At 38.4% G+C, this 12108-nt stretch overlaps 1 pseudogene; it reads right to left on the bottom strand.

The window, feature by feature from the left end:
* Positions 1 to 5603: 5603 nt before the first annotated feature.
* On the bottom strand, positions 5604 to 6051 carry LOC102436192 (annotated as a pseudogene).
* Positions 6052 to 12108: the final 6057 nt, after the last annotated feature.

The raw sequence follows: 12108 nt of genomic DNA, 5'->3' as shown, positions 1-12108 counted from the left end.
GCAAAACACAATATTCCAAAATAACAATTAGAGCTATAAATGAAAGCATAATATAGTTATTATTATTTGACCAAGCTTCCCATGTATCTTAAGCAGAAAATTTTCCTTCATGGGAGAGAAAACAAATCCTGAGGCATTCCAGGGCCTATTGGAATGACCTAAAGCCAATTCTAGGTCAAGAAAAAGTTTCTTAAAATTCAAACCCTGGGAAAGTTGTCAAACTTATTTTACCAAAAGATCAGATATCATTATTATTATGCATTCAAAGTGACAAAAGTGTATTAGGTTAGCAACCTTCAGTTCCCATGATTAAGATGGCCTCTTTTTTTGTAACAGTCAAGTGCCTGATTAATATAACATATAACCATTTCAATAACTTATTGAACTTTTGTTTCCTGGGCCAAAACAGGAAAGACCTTTTCCCTTTTAATAGACTAGAAAAGGACTAACCAAAATGAGGTTTATTCTCTAACTTAATTTGTCCTTGGGTGTGGTCAGCAAATGACACTAATTGGATTTCTGCTGTCTCCCTGAGTACATTGATATAAGCTATTTACCCTCTGGTTAGGGAGGTGACATGCAAATCATTTTCTCTTAAGTGTCCTTGGTTTAGGGAAGATGGGATTTACTAAGTAGCTCCAAATTGCCATTTAACCATCTTAGTTTCCCAATTCTACTTATCCTGGCTTACTGGCCTGTGTCATTTATATAATTTACTTTCAACATTTCTCTTTACAAAATTCTACACTTTCACAAACCTTCTTCAGAAACCTCACAACTTTCAGAAATAACCAACTTTAGAACCCACTTTCTTTTTCCTTCAAAATGCATCTCCATGCCCTCAGGCCTTCTATTACACCAAAAACATAATTTCTTTCCAATTAGTTAGAATTCTTAACCCTTAGAAACCTGAATTTTCAGGTGGCATGTAAGTAATTAACATTCCTTAGATTAGCAATACATTAACATTTTAAGAGATATTTCAAATAAAATATGAGACATTCATTAACACAGTGGTTCTCAATCTGTGGGTCACCACCCCTTTGGGGGTCGAATGACCCTTTCACAGGGGTCGCCTAAATACATCCTGCATATCAGATATTTACATTACGATTCATAACAGTAGCAAAATTACAGTTATGAAGTAGCAATGAAAATAATTTTATGGTTGGGGGTCACCACAACATGAGGAACTGTATTAAAGGGTCGCGGCATTAGGAAGGTTGAGAACCACTGCACCAGATTCAAATCCATCCTCTAGATTTTCCATACAAGGCAAACTAAGATTAATATTTCAGTATCCTGTTATTTTAAAATATCTAGATATTTAATAATTTTTACTATTTAACCCAGCAAACTCCAAAGTTTTAGGTTACCAAAGACTTTGAAAAAATATTTTTAGGCATATATAATTATCACTAAAAATGCTTTAGCACATACCCTTCATTTTAGTTATATTTATTTTACCTAAACAACTTTGAGATTTCAAAGCCAATTATTATTACCCAAGGCATTTTCTTGGAAAATTTTGTAACGAGGATAACTCATGGGCTTATTCTTCCTTACAAAATGGGAACAGAGTGCCCCCCCACTGCTATTTCTGCAGCCTATTGGAGAGAACTCCTACAGATCTGGTCCTCCTAGGAAAAAGTCCTGGGGGTTTAGAAGGTTTTATTTCCCATATTTTTTTTCTGAGTAGACTGTAATAACATGAAATCTTGTATATAAGAAGAGATCTTTAAAAAAAACAGAAACAGAAAAACCCCTACAGTAAATAAATGAGTACTCACAAAAGGGTGGACTGGGACATTAGCCTTAGAATTGAAAGGGCGAGGGCTAGGCCCTCCACCTTGCCCCAGGGTAAAGGCTACGCCCTCCATCTTGCCCCAGGGTAAGGGCTACGTCCTCCATCTTACCTTGGCCACGTGCTTGGCAAGGAGCTTCTTCCCGGAAGTCTAAGACTCTGCTAGCCACACCCAGGAACAAGACATCGACTTGCGCCTGGCCAATCGGCAGAGCACAGTCCTTTCTCCTCCCCTTACTCCAACCCCCCCTTTAAAACCCCTCTCTAGGCGGGGTTCTGTCTCTTGGCCACTTGGCTAGCCGATGTGTCGGTGAGTCTGGTGGATGGGGAGCTCAAGCTAGCTTGAAATACAGACTCTTATGCTTTGCATCGGACTGCTGGCTCCCTGTTGGTTTCTTGGGGATCCTGAAATCTGGGCATAACAAGAATCTTATCTCACACTAACGCAACACAGCAAATGGATTCTGAGTGGCGCAAAGCCCAAACAGCAGAGACAGAGGATTCCCTATATATAAAAGAGTGACCAGCAAACTAAAGTCCCCCAAACATAAGAAATCAAGCAAAGAACATCAATCAGTAATCAAGTTTCATTACAGACAGACAAGAACTTGCACTAGCTCTGAGTTTCCAGTAGCTAATACCTTGAGAGGGAGAGCAGGAAGGGTTCCCAAGATTAAGAATTCTCAGCAGCTGCTGGGAAGTTCCTGCAATCTCTGCCACAGGTTCAGCCTGCCACAAGTAGCTAGGGTCCCCAGCAAAGGGAAATATGCCTCATCTTTAAATAAATTAAACCAAACAAAGACACAAAACAACAATCAACAGAGACACTATGTACAATATTTACAGGCGTGCGTAACCACAGACAAGAGTTTCACACCATGCTCCTTGTCTGTCCAGCCACAGAAACCTCAGGATGCCCTGCATTTAAAACTGACCAAAGCAGAGCAATGTGTCTCATCCCAGAATGGATCAGACTAAGGGCTCGGAGACCAGGCAAGGACCACTGGAGGTCCCTTGCCACGGGGAGCTGATCAGGCTCATCCAGACAAGAGGCAGTAAAATGCCTCCCATGCCATACACAGTACTGCCATACAGAGTACATGCTTCCTCACAAGGAAGCCCAGATGAGAGGCAGCAAGTGCTTCTCGTGCCGTACAAACACGCTTGATTCCTCCTACAAAAATGCTTGATTCAACTTAGGTCTCAGGTGAGATGACGGGGATTGCTGAGGCTGCTGCTGGAACTCAAAACAGGAAAATTAGCTGCAAATAAGGGTCCAGGCCTCAGCCCCAGGAACCCCCAGTCCAGGCAGCAAGCGGGATCCCTAGAGGAGTCTCTCGCTTACGTCCCTTCATGGTCACTAGAATATGTAACCGGACAATCAGTGGGTCTGTGCTGCCTGTCACTACTTGAGCCAATTAAGCAGAGACAGGATTGAATCATATGAGCGTTTATCCCAATACTGCCAGCAGTATGGGAGAGAAGCAGGTCATCCACAAAAATCTGCTCTCTAGTCCAGGTTTTGTGCAACCTTCTGCCAATAAGGAAACTTCTCTATGCTATGGTTAATAATCTCTCTTGTAAAAAAAATAAATAAATCACCTGGCTGGCATGGCTCAGTGGTTGAGCATTGACCTATGAACCAGGAGGTCGTGGTTCAATTCCTGGTCAGGGCATATGCCTGGGTTGTGATCTCGATCCCCAATGTGGGGTGTGCAGGAGGCAGGCAACCAATGATTCTCTCTCATCATTGATATTTCTATCTCCTTCTCCCTCTCCCTTACTCTCTGAAATCAATAAAAATATATAATTTTTTAGTTTGACACATTTATTGGTATTTTAGTAAAGATATTCATCTCAGTTGTTTCTCCCATCTTGAACATAGGCTAATACTTCGTTTGAGTCAAGAAAAGAATATGCAAGAGAGGGATGCTATTTTAACAATAAAAGTGACAAAAATGAAAAGTTTGCCTACATTAAAGCAAGTTAAATTCATGTATCTTGATATCATTAAATCAAGTAAGTAAGAACTAATAGTTCTATATACATTTCCATTATTTTACTCGGAACTTACTCTAATAAATGAAGTTAACAAAGTGTTAAGAATATATCTAGGCTGCTTCTTTGAAGTTATTGCTTTTAACAGAGCTGAGCGATTAGTTACCACCATTAAAACAGTCTGAACCTGCCTGCAAATTTAACATTGTAGAAGTTTTCAAGGAAATCATTATAATGCATTTTTCCTTGATCTATTAATTGTCACATTAAAAAACAATTCATATATAATGCAAAAATACAAAAACAAAACAACCCTACAAAACATACTGTAATGAAGTATATGTGGTCAAAGATTTCATAAAATGTTTAAAGATACATTTTCTTTCCTTCTATTTTCAATATTTAAAATGTGCTTTTGAGGTCATTAGTTAATATGCATGCACTGAAAATAAACCATTTCATTGTATTAAATAAGAATTCCTGTAGTTAAGTAAAAATCAAAATGGAATTCACAAGTTAGTAACTTAAATGTTATGACAAAGTTACAGAAAGTGCATCTTTCTCATTTTCTATCTTCACACAATGTTGCTTTGTTGCTGTCTGTTACCTTTTAAAAACTAAAAACAGCCAAATATTTAAGTATATACATTTAAAATTTTTGGTGGTGGTTTGTATTTAAAAAAAAACAGCTTCCTATGACTTTCCTCAAGTCTAGTGGAAATGCTTAGAGGAACTAAGCTAATAACAAAATCCAAGAGAAACACATTAAAAATACTGATTTACTTTGGTAGCAAACAGTTGTTCTTTGAAGACTAATGAAGGCAGATAAGACCTGCTAAGGTGAAGTGGGCTATATCAAATACTAATAGTTTACACAAAATTAAAAAACAAACAAACACGTTTTCTTGCCCTAGCCAGTTTCGCTCAGTGGATAGAGCATCGGCCTGCAGACTGAAAGGTCCCAGGTTCAATTCCGGTCAAGGGCACATGCCTGGGTTGTGGGTTCGATCCCCAGTAGGGGGCATGCAGGAGGCAGCCGATTAATGATTCTCTCTAATCGTTATGTCTCTCTCTCTCTCCCTCCCTCCCTCTCCCTTTCTCTCTGAAATCAATAAAAATATATTTAAATTTTTTTTAAGTTTTCTTTTAAAGAGCTAAGTGCCTCTGTATCCACTGATAGTAATGTAATACCTAGTTTGATTTGAAAGAAAACAAATGCCCATTAGGAAAAAAAGCAATATTTTAATTTTATCTAATTCACATTCAGTCAATACTCCAGTAACATTTTCCTCCCAATAAAATACTCCCTGTTTATAAGGCTGTTCCTGAGAGTCAGAAAGTTTAGGTTAATAAGGGAGTTAAGTTAGAGTACTTGCTTGCAGTTTAGACAATAACATTTTGCTTCCCTCTTAATATGCTAATAGTTGTGTCTAAAAAATATGCAATTCTTAGAAAGGTACCATTTCATTATTTTTTTAATTTATGTAATCTTTGGGAACTACATGAAACTACAAAATTAGCAAATGTCTTGAAATCTGTATATAAAACATCAATTACGTCTAACTTCAAACTCTCATTTATTAGTGTACCACTCAGTCTTTAAAAAAAAGGGTGGGGTGCAGCTCCAAAGATAGTCTTATGCCATTCTTTAAATAGGAAACTGTTCCTTTTAACTTTACACCCACCCCACACCCCAATTTCAAAACATATCATTTCATTGTTTTGGTCATGGACATTTCCAAGATAAGACTTTATATTTTGCTCCCATAGCTTCTGGTTATTAAGAAATCCATGCTTTCCTCTATTCAAGGATTTTGGTCCTGCTGATGTTGGTTTAGCCCTTCCAATATTCTTCATCCTCATCTTTGATCCTGGAGGCATTTCCTCTGGTTCGCTATCTTCATCTTCATTAAAAGCTGCTACTGCTGAAAGAGTTTTTGGAGCAAGAGTTGGAAGAGTTTCTTTAGTTTTAGGTGATCCATGTTTGATGGATATGGCTGAGGCTTTCTTTGTCTCTGACTACCTATGGCAAACCCAAATTTGGAAATCTTTGTAAGCTTTGTTGGCTGTTCTGCAGCTTCTTCTTCAGCTAATCATTTCTCAGTGCTGCAACTGGAATTTTCCCCTCCATAACTGGAAGAAACAGTCTTCATTTTCACAGGTTTTTATACTTCTTCTTCAGGTCCTCTGGCTGCTTCAGCTCGCTATGGCTTCTCTGGCTTCTCCTCTCCTACCTTCCTATCCACCATCTTTCCCACCACAGCCTCCCTGCACTATATATATATATATATATATATATATATATATATATATATATATGTATATATATATATATATAAATTTGCTCTTGTCTGCTGACTATAAGTTATTCATAACAGACTAACCAACTTTCATTAGCTAGTGTTCTATCTTAAAAATAGCTCCAGCTTGAGGTGATCCATTTCTTGTAGCACTTTAATCTCACCTGAGCCATACTGCTCTCTGTATGAAATAGACCAAAGGAAGGGCATCATTCACTCAGCCTCCCTACAATATGAGTGGCCGCTGGGACAAGGTAGTAAGGGAAGACAGTACTAACATTAGAACAAATAGTACCACTGTTGTCAACTACTGATTCTGAGGATTTCTACTACAAATAAAATGAAAACTTAAAAAAATTCCATCTGGGGCTATTAAAATTGGTTCCAAATGTAAAGCAATGTCGTTACTCACCACCAAACACCGCCTGGCCCTGAGAATACAGAGGGACCTACTGGACCAACTCCAAACAGAAGACAGCAACAGTCCCCAGGAGGGCAAAATAAAGGGCAGAAGCAAAGGCTAGTAGAAGAGCTTTCAAGAATGTACCAAGAGACCTTTGAGGATGTTCCAAAGGCCACGTTATGGAAAGGAAACTTAGACTGAAAATCACATAGTTCAGTCAGGAATAAAGGCACAGCAACATGGGTTATAGATAAGGCTATTAACTCAGTGCCTTTTGACCTCCTAATGTCTTAAAGGAGCCACTTGAATCTGTACCATTTATAACTCTTCCCTTATAATAAAAAATATTCCTGTCTTTTCCTTTATGCCTTAGCAATGGTTCAAGACATATAGGATTTTAGGTGCTGGTTGAGAAATTTGGGATGAAGGCATCAGCCACCCAGAAACAAGGTATCTATAAAGTGCACCTATGAGACACAATGTATTTTAGTGCACCCAAGGCAAAAGTGGCCTAGTGCTATAGAATAGAGGGAAGGGAATTATATCCCAGTCTAGGTTACAACCCTCAGCAAGAACTTCCTGTTAGCTTTCCTTGGTAATTAGAGTACAGACATGCACCCAAAGCAAGTGTTCTCTGCTGGGCTCCTGGGCCCTGTCTACTACAAGGCCAGGCTTGTGAAGAAATGGTAAACCTAGGCATTGAGGTAATAGACTATGCCTTTAAAAACCACCTGGGCATTTCATAATGTTTCTTAATTCAGTCATATTACTGAGCTCACAGGTAACTAATGGGAAGCAATATGACCTGGTAAAAAGATCTCCAAACTAAAGACTTGGGTTTAAGTCTTCACTCTACTATTTTCTTGTGTTTATCCTGAAGCCACTCACTTAACTCTCTGACCCTCGATGCTTCAGAGAATTTTTTTCTACCTATTTTATAGTTAAGTGTGATATAAAACAATAGTTTACAAACTTTCATTAAACATCAAAATCTTATCCCCCCCGCATTGAAATCCTAGTTGAAACCCTGATACCAGAAAAGCAGGCATACTTGGAGCTGCTGTGGTTAAAGCAGCCCTGGAGTCCTGGGATCACACCTACTGGGTCCCCACTCCCACTAATTGGACTGGTAGAAAGTGGTTTGAAAATCGCTTGACCCATCAGAAAGAGCCCCGCCCCCAAAGGAATGAGTCAGGAAATGGAATGTATACTTTCAGATTACCAATTAGCTAAAATTCCATCATTAAATCCATATCTCACCAGGTTAAGGCTTTGATACCTGAAGAAATCCTATGCACCCTCCATCAAAAGCATGGTATTCAGAGCTCTTGTCATTAATTCACATTTCTGTGTGAATAGAGGACATCAAAAAGGACTCTTTTTGTTTCTTTTTAAAAAAAACAATATCTACTTATTGTTTTTACCATCATAAAGGTAATGCATGCCTGTTATAAAAATATAAACAAAGAAAATATAAAATAAAAAGGGAACTTCCCCTTACAAACCCTACCCACGTCTGCCACCAGATTATTAACTGATCTTCCCTAAACATCCTTCCAGCCTTCAGTGAATACATAGACATACACGTGAGTTTGTGTGTGTGTACATGAACTTTTTTTTTTTTACAAAAGTATATTCTACAATTCACTCTCATCATTCAATGATATACCTCAAAGTCTATGAACATACATATAGACCTATCTTCTTTTTAAAATGCTACTTAGATTCTGGTTGCAACTTATGTAAAATATCTGATCCTCATGGATGGACCTTGCCATGTGACTACCTTGCTTGCTATTGCAAACACTGCTGCAATATAGATCTTTTCAATCTATCTCTTGATTGAGGGTGAGAGTGGAGAACATGAGGGTCCCGTTTCCTGGTGATGAAAATAACCATCAGCACCACAGCCACAAAGGACAGAAATTGGGGCACTGGAATTCAGCCTTGGCCTCTTTCCCCTTTTGGTTGGAGGCTCTAAATGATTCTTTATATCCCTGCAAAGGTTTAGCCAGTTTTTATAAGAACACTACTTAGAAATCCAGTAATGCTTTCCCACTATTCTCAAAAATTTGTATTACCTCTATGGAGTTCATTCAAAGGAAACCAATGACCTGATGAAAATAATTATTCTTCAAGCCTCAAGCCCATCTATCCACCCACGTATGACAGAACTAGACTTCTCAATGACGTTGACTTTCTGACCCTTTGGCCTCTCACTTGCCAATAGGAAGTGGTGCATAACTGGTCTTGAAATTTCTTCAGGGTAAAAAAGTAAAACAGTCATAAACCTCACCTTAATTAGTTACTGATTATACTAACCATGTACATCCATTTTAGAGCTTCCTACTTTGTGGGTTTTCACTCCATTTACTTTTCAAAGCTCACCCTGTTGAATATGAAATTTAGCACAAGCCAAGACTTCTTGGTGACTGACGTCAATACCAATTTGGAAGCAAAATTAAGGAAATACAGAACCCATGCCAGTATTGCAGATTGCGTGAAAAATCTACTTTCTGTCTTTCCCAGAGAATGGTAGGGTTGGACAGTTGAATTCTTACCAAAATGTGGTATTTTTCATTTCTATAATGTAGTTCTACAAAATACTTTTGTTCAGTGCATTTCTATAGGTCAGCTTTGCAATGAGAGTGATTTCACTGACCAATGAATAGGAATCTACATGTCTAACAGGAGTAAGACAGCTATTAAGCACTAAGTAGGCTGCAAAGATGAAAAAAACAAGGATTCCTCTCCTCAGAGAGCTTAGATTTTAATAAGTGCATAAGTAAGTCTTGCACACACCATTAACACAAAGCTGAAGAAGAAATACATTTCATCACGTTAGGAGGAAAAAAGAGGGGGAAGCCAGAAATTTCAGGTTATGATCAGATCAAGGAAGACAAGGCATTTGAGATGGCCCCTGAACAATGAGCAGGATTAAAACTGGGGTTGGCCCTAGCCGGTTTATCTCAGTGGATAGAGTGTCGGCCTGCGGACTGAAGGGTCCCAGGTTTGATTCTGGTCAAGGGCACATGCCCGGGTTGGGTTGCGGGCTTGATCCCCAGTAGGGGGCATGCAGGAGGCAGCCAATCAATGATTCTCTCTCACCATTGATGTCTCTCTCTCCCTCCTTCCCTCCCTCTCCCTTCCTCTCTGAAATCAATAAAAATATATATTTTTTTAAAAACTGGGGTGGAATTGTCTCAAACTGAAATGCTTTCAGGAGCCCAGGAGAGACCATAAAGGATTCTATGTGTAAGAAAAAAGAAAGAGGTGAGCTATATGGTGAATGAATAAGAGTATGCCCCCAATTAAAAACAGCATGGAGGTTCTTCAAAATATTAAAAATAGAAGTACTTTATGACCCAAATATTTCACTTCTGGGTATTTATCTGAAGAAATCCAAAACACAAATTCCAAAAGATATATGCACCACTATGTTCATTGCAGCATTGTTTACAATAGCCAAGATATGGAAGCGACTCAAGCACCCATTAATAGACAAGTAGATAAAGATGTGGTACATATATATAATGGAATATTACTCAGTCATAAAAAAGAATAAAATCTAACTATTTGTGACAGTATGGATGGACCAAGAGGGTATTATACTAAATTTAATAAGTCAATCAAAAGAAGGACAAATACCATATGCTTTCACATACATGTATAATCCAAAGAACAAAATAAACGAACAAACAAAATAGAACAAACTCATAGATACAGAGATGGGACAGGGTTGAAGCTAATGGTGAAAAAGGTGAAGGGATTAAGAAGTACAAATTTCCAGTTACCAAATAGTCAGGGGGATGTAAAGTACAGCATAGGGAATATAGTCAATAATATTGTAATAACTATGTATGGTGTTGGAGGGTATTAGACTTACCAGGGGATCACTTCATAAGTTATATAAATGTCTATTCACTATGTTGTACAGCTGATTGATATAATATTTCAACTCAACTGTAATTTAAAATTTTTAAATAAATAAAAGTGGTAATAAGTATTTTGCAAACATACTGGTGGCTAGCCTCTGGCCTTCAGTAGGTACCAGTGTGCAACAAAGGGAGAAGAGAATGGGGCATTTCAGGAAGAGGCAATGTCAAAATCAAAGACAGGGAGATTAAAAAGAGTAGATTATTCTTAAAGAAAAGTAAATAAATTGGTTTGCCTACAGCATACTGGAAAAAGGGGAAGAGAGTAGAGATGCGGAGAGGGAAGGGAGTAAGAAAAATAAGAAGACAGAAAAAAATAACTTTCATTTAAATATTAGGAATATCATGTACATTGTCTCCTGTACTCTCTAAATTTTTAAAGTAAGTATTACCATTTCCAACTTAAAGAAAAAAAAATCTCAGATACAAAGAAGTAGGTAAGTTGTCCAAAGCCAAGCAGGTAAGAGTGGTAGAAGTGGGAAACCAACCAAAACTTTCCTGATTTCTAAAGCTTCTTTTCAATATGTCTCACTGAGTAGTATGAGCTAAGGTAGATGAGAAAAGCTGAGGTCAGATTGTGAAGGGCCTTGAATGGCAAACCAATTCGTTCAATGAAAAACTTGTATCAAATCACAGAAAACATTTAAAATGTTATGCTATACACAAGTTCTATAAGTTAAGAAAATGGAACTTCTAAACATTTCAGATGAAAGACATGCTGCTTTTACCATGCCTCTCTCTTCCCACTTTTTCTCATTTTCTTTCCCCAACTCAAAGCAAATCTGTCAGTACTGTGTTAATAAGCAGGTTCTTGCATCAAATTACTTGCATTCAAATCCTAACTCTGCCACTATCAAGGAAGTTATTTATACTCTCTGTACCTCAGTGTCCTCATCTACAAAATGGGGATAATAATAGAGTCTACATAGCATTGCTGTGCAATGCTTGGCATAGAGTAAGTGCTCAATAAATGTTAGATTTTCATTTCATCTGAGCAAAAAAATCTAACCTAGTTACAACTAATGAGAATAGAGGAGTGTTAGTGATAGTCCCAAAGCAAGAAAAAGGAAAGCCGCTAATTTAAATATGAAGTTAGTTTGACAGAGAACTGGATTAGCATGAAGATTGTTTGCTGGTTCCCAATATCCATTCTCCCTTTCTTCTTTAGCAAAGGGAATCTCAACTTTTAGCTGAGCATATTCAACAGTGAAAATACTACATTGCCTAGCCTCCCTTGCAGCTAGATGAAGCCAGGCATCTAAGTTCAAGAGAGTGAGATATAAGCAAAATTGTTACATGGAACTTCTGGGAAATCTCCTTAAGAGAGAGAGAGAGAGTACACCCTTTCTCCTTTCTTCCCCCATTCTGCTTCCTGGAAAAGAAATACGATAGCTGGAGCTCTAGCAGCCAACTTGAACTCTGGAGGTAGGGCCTACAAGTTGCTTCTAAATTACAATAAAGTTTAACAGCAAATGGTTTATATTTAATACTAGAGGTCCAGTGCACAAATTAATGCATGGGTGGGGTCCGCCCTGCCCACCCAAATTGGGGCCGATAGGTGGGCCGGCCAGGGGGAGGGGCCGGGGGCAATCGGGGGTGGGGCTGGCCAAGGGGAGGGGCCTGGAGAAGATCCATTGAGCTGGAGCTGAGCATGGGCCCAAGGCTTCC

The sequence above is a fragment of the Myotis lucifugus genome, unplaced genomic scaffold, assembly GCF_000147115.1.
Source record: "Myotis lucifugus unplaced genomic scaffold, Myoluc2.0 scaffold_2, whole genome shotgun sequence".
Classification (NCBI taxonomy): Eukaryota; Metazoa; Chordata; class Mammalia; order Chiroptera; family Vespertilionidae; genus Myotis; species Myotis lucifugus.
Note: the sequence above shows the minus strand (reverse complement) of the source record. Positions and strands in the feature narration are given on the sequence as shown.